Genomic DNA, 12920 nt, shown 5'->3' with positions numbered 1-12920 from the left:
GTGGTTTTAGTACGTAAAGCCCCATAATTTTTTTTTACTGTGACCTTTACTTTTGTTTCTATTGTCTTTTTGGTTAGTACTACTAAGTATGGACAGCTGGGCTAGTTGGTTGTGATTAGCATTATGAAACATCGTTCCAGCGCACAATTGAACACGGACGTGAAGAGAAAGACAACACGAACGCCGGCTGTTTACGTTAGTACGTTAGTTAGTAGCTGTTTACGTGTGTCGTCAACACCTGTGTTGATGATGTGAGGTATCAGGGTGGGGGATTCGGGGTGAGGGAGGTGTCCTGTAAGTGTCTAGTGGACATTCCCTTTTCGTTGCTGCTCTAGTTCTGATTGCTGGACCGGGGAACGCGTCAGAAGGATCGTCAGAACCAATCAGCACTTCAGCAGCAGACGAAACGGGACATGCCCACGAGGTAGATACTTATAGAACATTTCGTTCTATAACACTGTTCAACAGTACTCGTTCGCGTCTTCTCTCCTTTTGCCAATGACCCGCCGTGGTTGCTCAGTCGCTATGGTGTTGGGCTGCTGAGCACGAGGTCGCGGGATCGAATCCCGGCCACGGCGGCCGCATTTCGATGGGGGCGAAATGCGAAAACACCCGTGTGCTTAGATTTAGGTGCACGTTAAAGAACCCCAGGTGGTCAAAATTTCCGGAGTCCTCCACTACGGCGTGCCTCATGATCAGAAAATGGTTTTGGCACGTAAAACCTCAAATATTATTATTATTTTGCCAATGCTCATTTGAACTACCCAACTGTCCTAGAGATGGCGCCACCGACTAGATCTCTAACGTTTCACGCTGCGTTTTAGGTTGGATGCCCAAGGCCAGCGGAGTGCCTCTAGGCGCTGACAACGGTACGTCAAGTTTTCTTTGAGCACAAGAGTTTATCACGCCAAGTTATATGTAAAAACGTTATGTGTAAAAGTTATTGGAAGAGTGCTATGTCCAGCAATACAATGAAGTAAGAATGCCCTTGCTCAAGCACCGAAGAACGCTTCACAATCAGAAAGTGGAACCCACCACAGGCGAAAGTTGCTTCTTGTGATCCGAGGTCTAGGCATCGCTGCTTGCGTTTAGTGATTCAGATGACTGGAATTTACGATTGACACAAATCCCTTCCGGAAAGCTAAGGGACAGAAAGATGAGCATGTTTGTGCGTTTACGCTATGTCGCTCACGGTGGCATATTACATTTTGTTTTGTGATTTAACTCCCGTGGTCGGTCAGCGTCGTCTGCTCGAACCCGCCGGAAACGCGTCTACGATCGCGCGCGCAGACGACGCGCGCGCGCTTCTCTCCCCCTTTTTCCGCAACCGTTTACCGTCTCTCTCTGTCGTATCTATTTCTCTCGCGCTACTCGCGCGAAAAAACGACCGCAGCGCCCCGGCTCCCACAGCTATGGCGGCGTTCGCGCGCCGCACGCGAGTCGTATTCGAAACGCAGACAGATGCGACTCGCGCGCTGCCCGTAGCGGCGCGTATCCTGTGCTGGCGTCGTCTGACGCGCAGTCGCGCGCTGGCGGAGTTTGCGCGCCTGGCTGCAGTGCCTGCTTCCTAATACCGGTGACAACTACGCGGGCCTGTACTGTGCATTGCAGTTTCTGCGACGATTCGTGTGTCCCTAGTGCGCGGATCGGCCGCACGTGCTTTTAGGCGTGGTGGTGGCTCCCAGGATCTCGTGCGTGTGTTTGTTTACATTACGACATCATGCGTGCTTGACTTCGCTGGGCGCCCGAGGAGCGCTTTCGTCTGCATCTGCACGTAGAGGAGCTTCCTTCCTTTCCGATTGGGGATAACCTTTTCTTCGTCGTGTTCACGGCGAGAAGCCACGGCGGTGTTTGTGCCAGTGATTCGCAGCGGCCGACTGCGCGCTTGTTGCTAAGGGTGGTCGACCGACGTCGTCTGCTGCAAGCTGTCAACTGCGGCGTTGTTTGTCGTCTGCTTGCAGACCGTCGTCGGTGTAGAGGGGATCGCGTGGTGTAGTCGTTCGCTGTGGAATTGTGAAGTGACAAACAAGTCGCGTCCTACACTTGAAGAAAGAATGCGCGGTAACCTCGGAAAGGTTTCGCCTTTCGTGTCAATCCGTGTTCGCCTGAGGATTACAACGCCCATCGTGACCATTCAGTGCCCAGACCGCGACATCGACTGAGATTTGACCTTTCATCGCAGCTTAACGGTGCGTACCGTTTCACCGTCTGCCCGGTTCGAATTTTGCATGAAGATGTCCTTTATGGTGGTATCACTTGCTTCCACGCATGCTCCTTGACCAAAAGACACGCGAGGGAAAAGGAATGAACACAGAGCAGATTGTAAATGCTTTTCCCATTTGGTGCACCTTTTCTTGCTCGACTCTTTGATTAAAAACCAAGAGAGGTTAATACTGCAGTGTACTAGAACATCCTATTCTATATAGTTAACTGCAGTTAATACCACGACATCACCGTGTTTGCACTGCGGCCTGAGCGTTTAGGACTTTTCTACTTATTCTAACTACAATATGTTTAATTCATTCATTCATTCATTCTTCCTCCGTGGTTTCGAATAATTGTGAGCTTGAATCTCGTAGTTCTCAGTCACAATGGTAAATATGGTGAGTGTGTTAGGCGTAGTTTCGGAGAAGCAGTCATCGATTTACGACTAACATTGCGTCACGAAGGAGCCCCGCTATGCTACAAAATGGGGATTGCCGGAGCTACGCCAGTCCCGAGGAAAATAAGTTAACTAAATAGAGGACAACCAAATGCCAAATTACACACGCCCGCGACGAAGGTCGGTTGGCATTCTCGTGCAATCAGCTGCCTTACGCGCATCCAATCGCGTCATATCCCCAGTGCTTTCCGAGCTAACTGTGTTTCTGCCAAAGGCCGTATGTTACTGGGAAAGAATGTTGTGGCCATGATAACTCACTATTCTTTATTTGATTTTTTTGCAAGTGGTCATTTCCGACAGGAGATAACACGGGACAAACGGAAACATATGCCGCGAGGGGCGATTGTCAATTCACACGTTGGTTTACTGTCAGTTATGACAGTTTTGCTTTGAACGCTGAAATGTATTTACGAAGCTGTTGAAATTAGCAAAATTGTAAGGGGAAAATGAGAAGCTTTTCTGCCCTATGGCTCCCTGCAACCAGACAACGAAACGATAACCACAATTCTGTAAGCTGTACTTGACGGATATATTGTGGTGGGTAAACTTGGCGTTTGGCTTATTGCTGTACACTACATACCACTGAATTCTGCGACTGCGACAAGCGCAGAACTAACTTAAGGTAACAAATGCATTTGGGGTCGATATTTGCGAGATTCGACCTATTAGCTTTTGTTGCGAAATCTTGCGGAATGATACTCCTAATAGTTCAAACCAATGGAAATTGGCATCTTATGTCCACAAATTTATGTACGGCGCAATGTATTTCTAAATATTCGTCGCTTTGACCTATTGTAGGAGTAGAATTTGTACCCAACTTCAAATATCTTGCGTTTTCTTTTCTCTTACCAAGTTAGGCAGTTCTAAAAGCTGCCGTTTCGATTTCTTGAAGTTGCGTGATTTCACTACGTGGAGCGCACGATCTCGTTATGAGGCACGCCGTAGAGGCTGACTCCGGATTGATTTCAACCAGCTGGGCTTCTTTAACGCGAGCAGAATGCGCGGAACAGAGGTGTTTCTTCAATTTCGCCGCCCCCACCGAAATTCGGCCGCCGTGGCCGGGATACGATCCCGCGACCTCGTTCTTAGCAGCGCAACACCGTAGCCGCTAAGCCACCACGGCGAGTAAGCGGTAACGTCCTAGATGAAAGCAAATTTGGGCGACCGTAATAGCATGTAACGTCATGTTGTAGTGTAACCCTCAATGCGCATATTTTAACCCCGTAAAGCCCAAGGTAAGATTTCGTTTTATCACGGGAAACCTAATAGAAACATTTTTGGTACACTGCAGAGAGATTCCGGTTGTGGATAGTTCATCAAGCGAATTAATAATGATATAATTACACTGCTAATTATGTTCTTACTCGAATGACATGCCTTTTTTAAAATATTCTTTATCTTCGTGACCAGGAATGAAGGTAAGAATTGAATTGTTTTTCTGGGGCTTTACGTGCCAAAAGAATAACGGTCATCAAGTCCTAATTTTTCTCGATGTCGCAGGGTTAAATCGTTATTTTGGCCAGTTTAAAGAAGATAGGAGATTATGTTTGCCGTAGAGAGAGTCGAAGAAGCGAAGCTGAGACGCGCAGTATTTCAGGGTCGTGAGGTAATCGTCCCAGTCAGGAATGATTGTTAAAGACGGGTCAGGCAATTCAAGGCCCAGTAAGGAGCGGCGAGGCCCACCGCAGCCAGTGGTTCTCAGCGTCCCTCTTCTGTGTACAGCATTTCGCCGTTGGAAGTCAGGCGACGAGGCGTTGTCGCCTCGAAATTTCTCGCCTCCGACTTCGTCACCGCAGTCGTCATACCGCAATCGTCGTCGGTGCCCTGCTGTCGTCATGTCGATTTGCGCGGTGAACGACCTCGAGGAACGCTATGATAAAATGAAATGAACAAAAAGAAAATTCGTTTATACCGGCAAAAATATTCCTTCATATCGTCATTCGTTTGACGGAGGGGAAAATATTTACTCGAGCAAAAATGAAAGTCACATTTTCCTTTTCTTCCCTTCTTTCTTTCGGGAACTTCGTGCCGTAACCCCCAGCGTCGATGCGTCAAATGTGACGTCACGTATTTCGCCGTATCTTTCTTTTATTTTCTCGCACACTCTTACAATAAGGTGTCGGGTAAAACGAGCGTAACTGCACAGTTAGTCTTAAAAAGAAGGGCGCTTTTCCTCCCCGCGAGGGACTAACTGCCGGAGTGTATGCGCGCCGTGTGCAAAGTTCGGGAAGTAAAGTGCCCCTGCTCCGAAAGAGAACAATGGAAGGATGAACGGCAGCAGTTGGTCCCGATGCACCTAAGCCCTGTTTACCCCCGTGTCGTAGAGTGAAGCAGCGGAAACGGTTATCGTCCCTATAAATCCAGAAAGCGTAAATAATTTGATGCCCTCTCTATTGAACTACGACCAGTGCAGCAGTTTCCCTCTCTGCCTGTGAGAACATTCCCTGGAATTTAAAAGGTGGAGTATATATATATATATATATATATATATATATATATATATATATATATATATATATATATATATATATATAATAAGAAGCCAACGAACAAAGACACCAAGGACCACACAGGGGAAATTACGTGTACTTATTAATTGAATTAACGAAATGATAAATTAATTAAAATGAATGTGGTCGAAAAAGCAACTTGCCGCAGGTGGGTAACGATCCCACGTCTTCGCATTATGATTGCGATGCTCTACCAATTGAGCTACCGCTTCGCCGTTCTCCCATCCACTTTCCGGGGTTCTCGAAGGATTCTCGAAAGCTGCTAGGATGACTCTTCGGTTCCATTATAATGTATTGTGTAGTCCCTTATCTATATACATTGCAGTGTAAGACTCCAAGCGTAAGTGTTAAATAGCTTTCAAATGATGAAGTGCCTACAGAGATAGCATATACTAGTGAAGAAAGAACGACAGCACGAGGCGCTACTTGCAACTGTTTATTGAGGTCGAAAGCGGTTGAATATATAACGCTCACGTACACTTAAGATTCAGGCGCAGGTAAAAAAAAAACTGCTGGTCCAATTTAGTTTGAAGTCCCTTCACTGCGATGTATCTCGCTGATGCAAGAGTTGCACTGGGGCTTATATAAACCTCACGAATCAATAAACTTATAACTACTTTTGAGCTCGAGCGAACCAAAATTTTGAAATCGTCACCCGCTGGAGTTCGAAATTTTGTCTAATGAGCGTTACGAAGTCCGCTAAAAATCCGTTCGGTATATATGTTTGTCAAACGAGATCGTATCTCCACTTCAGATGCCTTTGAAAGATGGAAAGCTAAAGCAAGCTCTTATCCAATAGCCGTTGAAAGTGATCGCCTCTATTTACCAGATAGTTTCGGGTGGGAGGGAGAAAGAATACGCGGCTTGCGAGCACGCCTTTGTTCTCTCGAATTCCTTTGTCGGTACTGCCGTACGTAGCACTCGTAGGGGAGGCTGTCGCGCGGAAAGGTCGTGCGTGCCATCGTTTAAACGTGTCAACAAACTCGAGTAGCACGCACAGCCTGTGACGTCGTGGTGTACGCTCGCTATCTGCGGGCCTTCTTATCGGCCCCTTTATCTAACACGTTGCTCAAGGGAAAGAACCGATTATGAATCTTTCCCGGCAGACGATACGACCGGTCAAGTACATGGCGAGTGACGTCGTCTGCTTTTGAGATTGCGAACTTTTGGTATCCATCTGTTTTGGTATCGCCTGCACACATCGCTTACATCGTTGCTTCGAACGACGCACTCCATCTTGTGCCGTGGTTATAGTTCGTCGTTATTCTGCCTTTCGTTCATTCTAATAAGTGCCGAGCTTCGGTACGCAGCCCTGCACGGTACTGTCCCTGTCGAGAGGTCGCAGTGCGACGCGCGAGTGGCAGCTGCTTCAGCTTTGACGTCGTCTGCTTCTCCGCCGCCGATTTCGACGTCGTCCGCTTGCGGGCGGCGCATGTCGTTCATCAAACGGCCATATGCCACTCCGCCGTTCGCGGCACCTGCTCTTGCGTCGGCGCGTCGGGCTGGCTTCCTGCGAGCAATAAAACGGCTAGCGTAGGGCAGCGTTCTGCCTTTCGGCTGCTCCACGGCGCGAGTGTCCTGCGCCCAAATGCTAGGGTCACTGCTGAGCAGCTGTGCGTGTAGCACACCGTGGTGCATGCAGTTTGGCTGAGCGAGCCGGACAGTTCCCTTCAAGCATACGGGGTTTTGCGGAATTATGTTTAAAAAAACATAGCCTGTTGCAGACAACTTAATTATAGTCCTTGAGCTGGAGTATACAGAGGTGGACATTATAGTTGCACGGGAAATCTAAACACGTATTAAAATAATTTTTAAAATTCAGTCGTTAACTTCTTAATTAATTAAAAAGCCCTCCAACCCTATAGTAGCAACCCATCATATATAAGTGAGCAAAGTGGTTGCTTAGGCTAGCTGGTGAGGCGTCTTCGAGGGTGTACAGGGTAATGGTAATAACAGCGCCAAAAAAAAATATAATAAACGACAGACGGACGGACGGACGGACGGACGGACTAGTGCGATGCATGTCATCTTTTTTTGTCCCTTATGTCACCGTTGCGCTCTACGCCCTCGAAGACTTTATCAAGACGCTGTGTTTGCTTGCATGTCCATTGAGATCATGGTCGTTGTTGTCTGTGCAACGCGCGAAGCGACATAACTTTAAGAAAAAGAACGATATTGTGGAGTTTAACGTCCTGAAAACGGCGCAGTGTGTTATGAGGTAACGGCGCACTTTAGGCCTCCGGATTAATTTTCACCACCTGTGGGTTCTTTTTTATGCACCTGAAGCATGGCACACGCTTTTTTTTTTTAATTTTTTTGGTGCCTCGACACGCACCCGCGACCTCGCGCGTTCAGCTGCAGAACTCCGTAGTTATGTATTGAGGAAGCCGCTTCGGATCGACATAGTTTCGCATACGCCATAGTTTGAGCGTATTGCAGTTATTGCTTGCCGCTAGACGATAGCTCCTGTTTCGCGAGCTGAAATGTGTCTGATCTCAAGAGCAAACCTTGTTACATGCATTAAAAGAAAAAGCATCTATCCGCATCAAAATTGAGCCCGGAATCCAGCGAATTGGAAGGACACCTGTGGCATTCACACACCGAGGCATATTATGCCGAAGTACCACGACCGAGTGCTAGAATCCCGGTCGAGAGGTCGTTGATGACGTTTAGTGACGTCGCGCCTGGACTATATACCACTCAATGCGCACTGCTGGAGCTTAAATTAAATTATGGGGTTTTACGTGCCAAAACCACTGTCTGATTATGAGGCACGCCGTAGTGGGGGACTCCGGAAATTTCGACCACCTGGGGGTCTTTAACGTGCACCTAATCTAAGTACACAGGTGTTTTCGCATTTCGCCCCCATCGAAATGCGGCCGCCATAGCCGGGATTCGATCCCGCGACCTCGTGCTCAGCAGCCCAACACCATAGCCACTGAGCAACCACGGCGGGTACTGTTGGAGCTTATGTCATAACAGAAATTAAATTAAGCGAGAAGAAAGTGCTCCGAATTTTTTGTTTTGTTAGAACAACCATAAGGACAAACTGGTAATGAAGCCAGATACAATTTAGGTGAAGTTACCTGTTATGTTTAATTGAAATGTCGAAAGAGGGAAGGTAAAGGCAAATGAAAGCGGGCTGAAAGACAACTTAATAGCGCCGGTGAAAGCCGAAGCCACATCTTCAGCATTAAGCATTTCGGTGTACTTTACCAATACCGCAGCGGCCGTACTCTCTTGTACACTTGCTTGAGTATTTATTTGTCGTTGCGTGCAAGATTTGCCCGGTGAGTGCTAGCCAGCTAGCCAGCACCGGTCAAGGCCGAGGCGGCGGATTCGAAACATACATTGAACCGCGGGAGTGAGCAACTGAATGCTCATGAGCGATTGCCTTAATAGTTAGGTATTAATAACCCCAGGTTGGACGCAGAAGGTGAACACGTTTGCCGACATCACGCCGGTCACTGAGCTTACAGCAGAGGATTGAGCTCGTTTGACACGGAACCGTAATCAACTAATAAATAAATAAATAAATAAATAAATAAATAAATAAACACGGGTCATATCAGTTAGAGCTCTGCTTCTCCGTTCGCGTAGTATCGAAGTTCCGGAAGCGGCATATCAGGATACCGAAAGTACCGCGTATACCCAAAAAGTATAACGTGGTTCTGAATTTTTATCCCGTTCGTGAGAAAAAAAAGAAGTGAACAAAGCAAATGCTTATCCTTTCGACTGTTTCCTCACTGTCAGCCGTTTTCATTAGTTTCTTTTTTTTCTTCTTCCTTTCCTTCTTTTCCGTTTGCTAATGGCCGGTCATACCGGCGACTGCCTGTGCCGCAACGCGCCGCGACTTTCCGCCTTCCTGTCCGCAGCTATGCACACGAATGCCTTTTTGATTCGCACGGGTGTTGACCGAACGAGCGACGCCGGACAGTTTCTCACGGTGCGTAATACGGCCCTCGGGCCAGGTAGCACGGGGGACAGGCCAGACCTACTCGTCGCCGTTGCGTTGTACGCGGGAAGTCGTGTATGCGCGTACACGCATGTACGTACGCACATAGACAATACGCCAGAGGCGTAGCACGTTGATCGCCGGTCTGATAAAGGGGGGGGGGGGGGGGGGGTCTGCAGTGTACGTGGCGTACCGCAGGCTCCACGCTGAATGGATAGAGAGGAACATGTGTGTGTGTGTAGCTTATGAAAGAAAGAAGGAAACAAAGAAAGACAGAGCGGAAGACGGAAAGAAAATACTGATTTGGTGTGTCGCGCACAGGTAATGAAGTGCTCGTGTAATCTGTGTGGCGTTAACGGGAAATTAAAGGGGTCCCCTGGAAGGAAATCCGCACGGTTGGAGGAAAAGTAACGAGAAAAATGATAATGAGATAAATGATAACGAAGAAAGAAAATGAATTGCTAGCAGAGGGTATTGCTAGTCGTCCCGCATATAGCCGGCGGGCTGTCTCGTGGAAGTTCGTCGCCGTTGATGTGTGTTGTTGAAAAGTAATCACACTACCGTTTGGTTCGCTATAGCAGTGTTGATGAATGGGGTGTCCTGTGGCGCAAGGGCCAAATGTGGCCAAAGGGTGCCAGGCTATAGCAGTGTTAGCTATCTTAAGCTTTAAAGAATGGCTGACAGCAAGTGTGAAGCCGGTCTCTCCAGAATGGTTACTGCAAGAAAGAAGGATAACACGTTGTTCGATTTGTTGATTGCTTCTTTTCGGTCCGTGTGTTCCTTTCTGAAATATATATATGTATATATATATATATATATATATATATATATATATATATATATATATATATATATATGTGTGTGTGTGTGTGTGTGTGTGTGTGTGTGTGTGTGTGTGGTTAACTAAGTTCTATTGATAAACCCTTTCAAACGGTACACTTGCGTGTTTCCTACTCATTGCCCTACGTTTTCTGGTTCTTCGACCTTGTATACGTCTACCGATTACACATCACTGTACAGAATAATGAAGTGGTCTTCGAATCTGACAGCTTCGATGCATCAAGCATCCGCGGTGTCTCTCTGTCTGAACAATGAGACAGAAAGAGTATGATTCTTTTTTTTTTTTCCACCGTGTGGCCTTTCTTGAGTACGTGCTAGGTTTGCTCTGTTAGAAATATAAAGCATCCTCGAGAAAAAAAAAGAAAAAAGAAAGGTTAACGCTTCTTCGCTCCGTAACCCACCGTCAACGAGTAACGGCTCGTCCCGTGCGTTTTATATGCCTGCGTGCTCTGTTGACCTTGCGCGTCGGGTTAGACTTCGTCGGCAAACCTCTTCGAGAAGAAACGAGCGAAAGAAAACGCAGCCCCATTTAAAACGAACGTCACCGCGGGTCGTAGAGTCATTCAGCTGCGGCTCCGAAAGACTTGGCGTTATGGCGCGGTACTTCGAACACCTTGTCTCCATTATCCATCGCCGTTACTTGCTTCGTTTTTCTCTCTTTCTTTTTCTTTTCTCTTGCTTCTTTTTTTTTTTCTCCCCTTTTCATCACTTCGACGTCCGCGCACATACCGCAGCCCCTCCGTTTGACCCCGAAAAAAATAATTAATAAAGAAAAGAAGCGGTTGATGGAACACTTCGCGTCGAATGGTTCGCTCGTACACATACAAACGCCCTAGGAAATCTCAAGCACCCCTGCCTCCTATCTGGGCTTTTGGCGTAAGTCGAGGAAAGGAGGTGCCTTCTCACGAGAGAAGGTGCCGCCCTCTGACGGGGCACTTCGGGCTGTTCGGCCGTGCGCCCGCTAGGATAAAAATTTGAACGCGACAAAACAAAATTACCTCCCCCCTCCCCCCCTCCACTAAAGCTTGCGCAATTTTGTCTCTTCCGCTTCTTCCATCATTTGCTCGTTTCCCGTTATTTTGCGCCCTGGCCGTATACCGACATCCGTATGCCGTTTTATTTATTTGTTCCTTTCGACCAACGGGAATTGAGAGGAGGAGTATTATATGGCGAGGGGCAGCGAATGCGCGACGTTTTATGTGTACGGGATGTGCCGCCGACTCCTGCGTCGTTAGTACGGTGCAGCGTGCTGAAAGCTTACGGAGCCGGCGTCGACTGCTGATCACGAAGGTGGAGTGACCGGCTGTCGGCCGGGTGGCAGTGCACGAGGAAAAATATTATGCAGATCCAACGCGCATGCTGAAGTCTACGTCAGACGACGCTTTCCTGACGCAGTTTATCTAACTGTTATATGCAAGTAAGTCTTCACTCTATGTTTGTGTATGCACCGCCAAAGTGAGCTCCAACTTAAGCAATATTAAATGTTTATTCTCAACACCGTTGGCAAGGTGGGTCGAAACTCGAGAAATCGTTCGTGTGAATGAGCTCTGTGGGACGTCGACAATGTCACGAGGACGAAGACGATGTTTGATGTTCGTTTTTTTTTTTTTTTCGTTTTTTCAAATGGTGAACGGTGAGGGGCAGTGTAAGCAAATACAAGAACACGGTGCGAAACATACAGCCGCAGGGTTGGCTGTTATTCGCCAGTTTCTTTCCTGAGTATCTGACCAAATAGACAGTTGCGCGCATACGTGACGAGATGTGACGTGACGTCATGGGATGCGGCGTGACGCCAAGTTCACGCATGTGGTTCTGACCTAATAATGGTCAGAGGATCGGCCTGTTGCGTTGGGAAACCGAGGATCGGTCGCTCCATCGAACACGTAATTGAATTACTCTCTGTGCTTGAGCTATTCGGCAAGAAAACGGCAGCAGCAACCGCAAAGAGAGGGCGCGAGGGTTTTTCAAAAAGAAAAAGAGAATTAGCTTGGCTTTAGAAACGTTTAAGAATAAAATAAGCCGAGGGAAAACGTCACAGTGCGTTAGTGCTCTTCGCTGATCGTGCCTTCCCCATCTTGGCGTGTTTGCCTGCATCCACGGCTTCAAATAATAGAAATGTGGCGTTTTAACATCCAGAAGTTAAACACATCGGGATCTGAGGGACGCTGCATAATGGAGGTTTTTGCGCGTGGACATTGAATTCCCCGTGGTTTCCTTAACGTGTACCTAAGGTGGGGTACGTATACGAGCTTTGTCGCATTCCTCGCCGTTATACTTGGCCGGGCATCGAACCCGGGACCACGTGCTCAGCCGTAGCCATAAAGCCAGTAGCCGCTCACTGAGCCACCACAGCGTGCAAGCATTACAAGTGACCCAGCTTTCATCTATTGTGCGTGCTGCAAAGATCACGATATATGTACAGTATAATATATGATCGACGACACGACAGCCAAGACGTCGTCGGCCAAGAGAAAGGCACCACGGTGTTACATTTTTGGTTAGCAGCACGTCGATCTACATACGAAATTAGAGAAGTGACAGGAAAAGACTATACTTCTCTCACTTCGCACGTAGGTCGTCCCTCTGCTAACCGAATATATGCAGCATCACCAACATGCCCGTCCGTCCGTACGTGCGGGCCACAGTGTTAAGGCAAAGCGAAGCTTTGAAAATCAATCACTCGCGAGATCAGCTTCAATCAATCAACCAATCGCGAATAGCGAGACTAGCTGATGGTTTATATATGCGCTGTCGGTCTTGCTCACAGACGTTCTGCACGCTTTTCTTTCTTTTCTTTTGGGGGGTGGGAGGGAGGGAGAGGAGAGGGGCGAACAGGTCGCACATAAGAGAGAAAAAGTGGAGGAAGCGGGGGAGGTGTCGTGCGAGAAAGAGATAGGAAGGTACGTACACAACGCTGAAAACAAAAACGAAACAAAACAAAAAGGTGCGTGCG

General features: G+C 47.7%; 1 protein-coding gene across 4 annotated transcripts in view; it reads left to right on the top strand.

Annotated features, from left to right (window-relative positions):
• The first annotated feature begins 1408 nt into the window (after nt 1–1408).
• LOC142575742 (uncharacterized) overlaps nt 1409–12920 on the top strand; it is a 379986-nt gene continuing 368474 nt past the window's right edge. For all 4 annotated transcript variants that reach the window (XM_075685349.1, XM_075685348.1, XM_075685350.1 and 1 more), the window contains exon 1: nt 1409–2189. The gene's annotated coding sequence lies outside the window, so the exon portion shown is untranslated. The remainder of the gene's footprint in view (nt 2190–12920) is intronic.

Source organism: Dermacentor variabilis, chromosome 3 (assembly GCF_050947875.1).
Source record: "Dermacentor variabilis isolate Ectoservices chromosome 3, ASM5094787v1, whole genome shotgun sequence".
In the NCBI taxonomy this organism is placed as follows: domain Eukaryota; kingdom Metazoa; phylum Arthropoda; class Arachnida; order Ixodida; family Ixodidae; genus Dermacentor; species Dermacentor variabilis.
The sequence above is the reverse complement of the archived record's forward strand: the minus strand, read 5'-3'. Positions and strand labels throughout refer to the sequence as shown.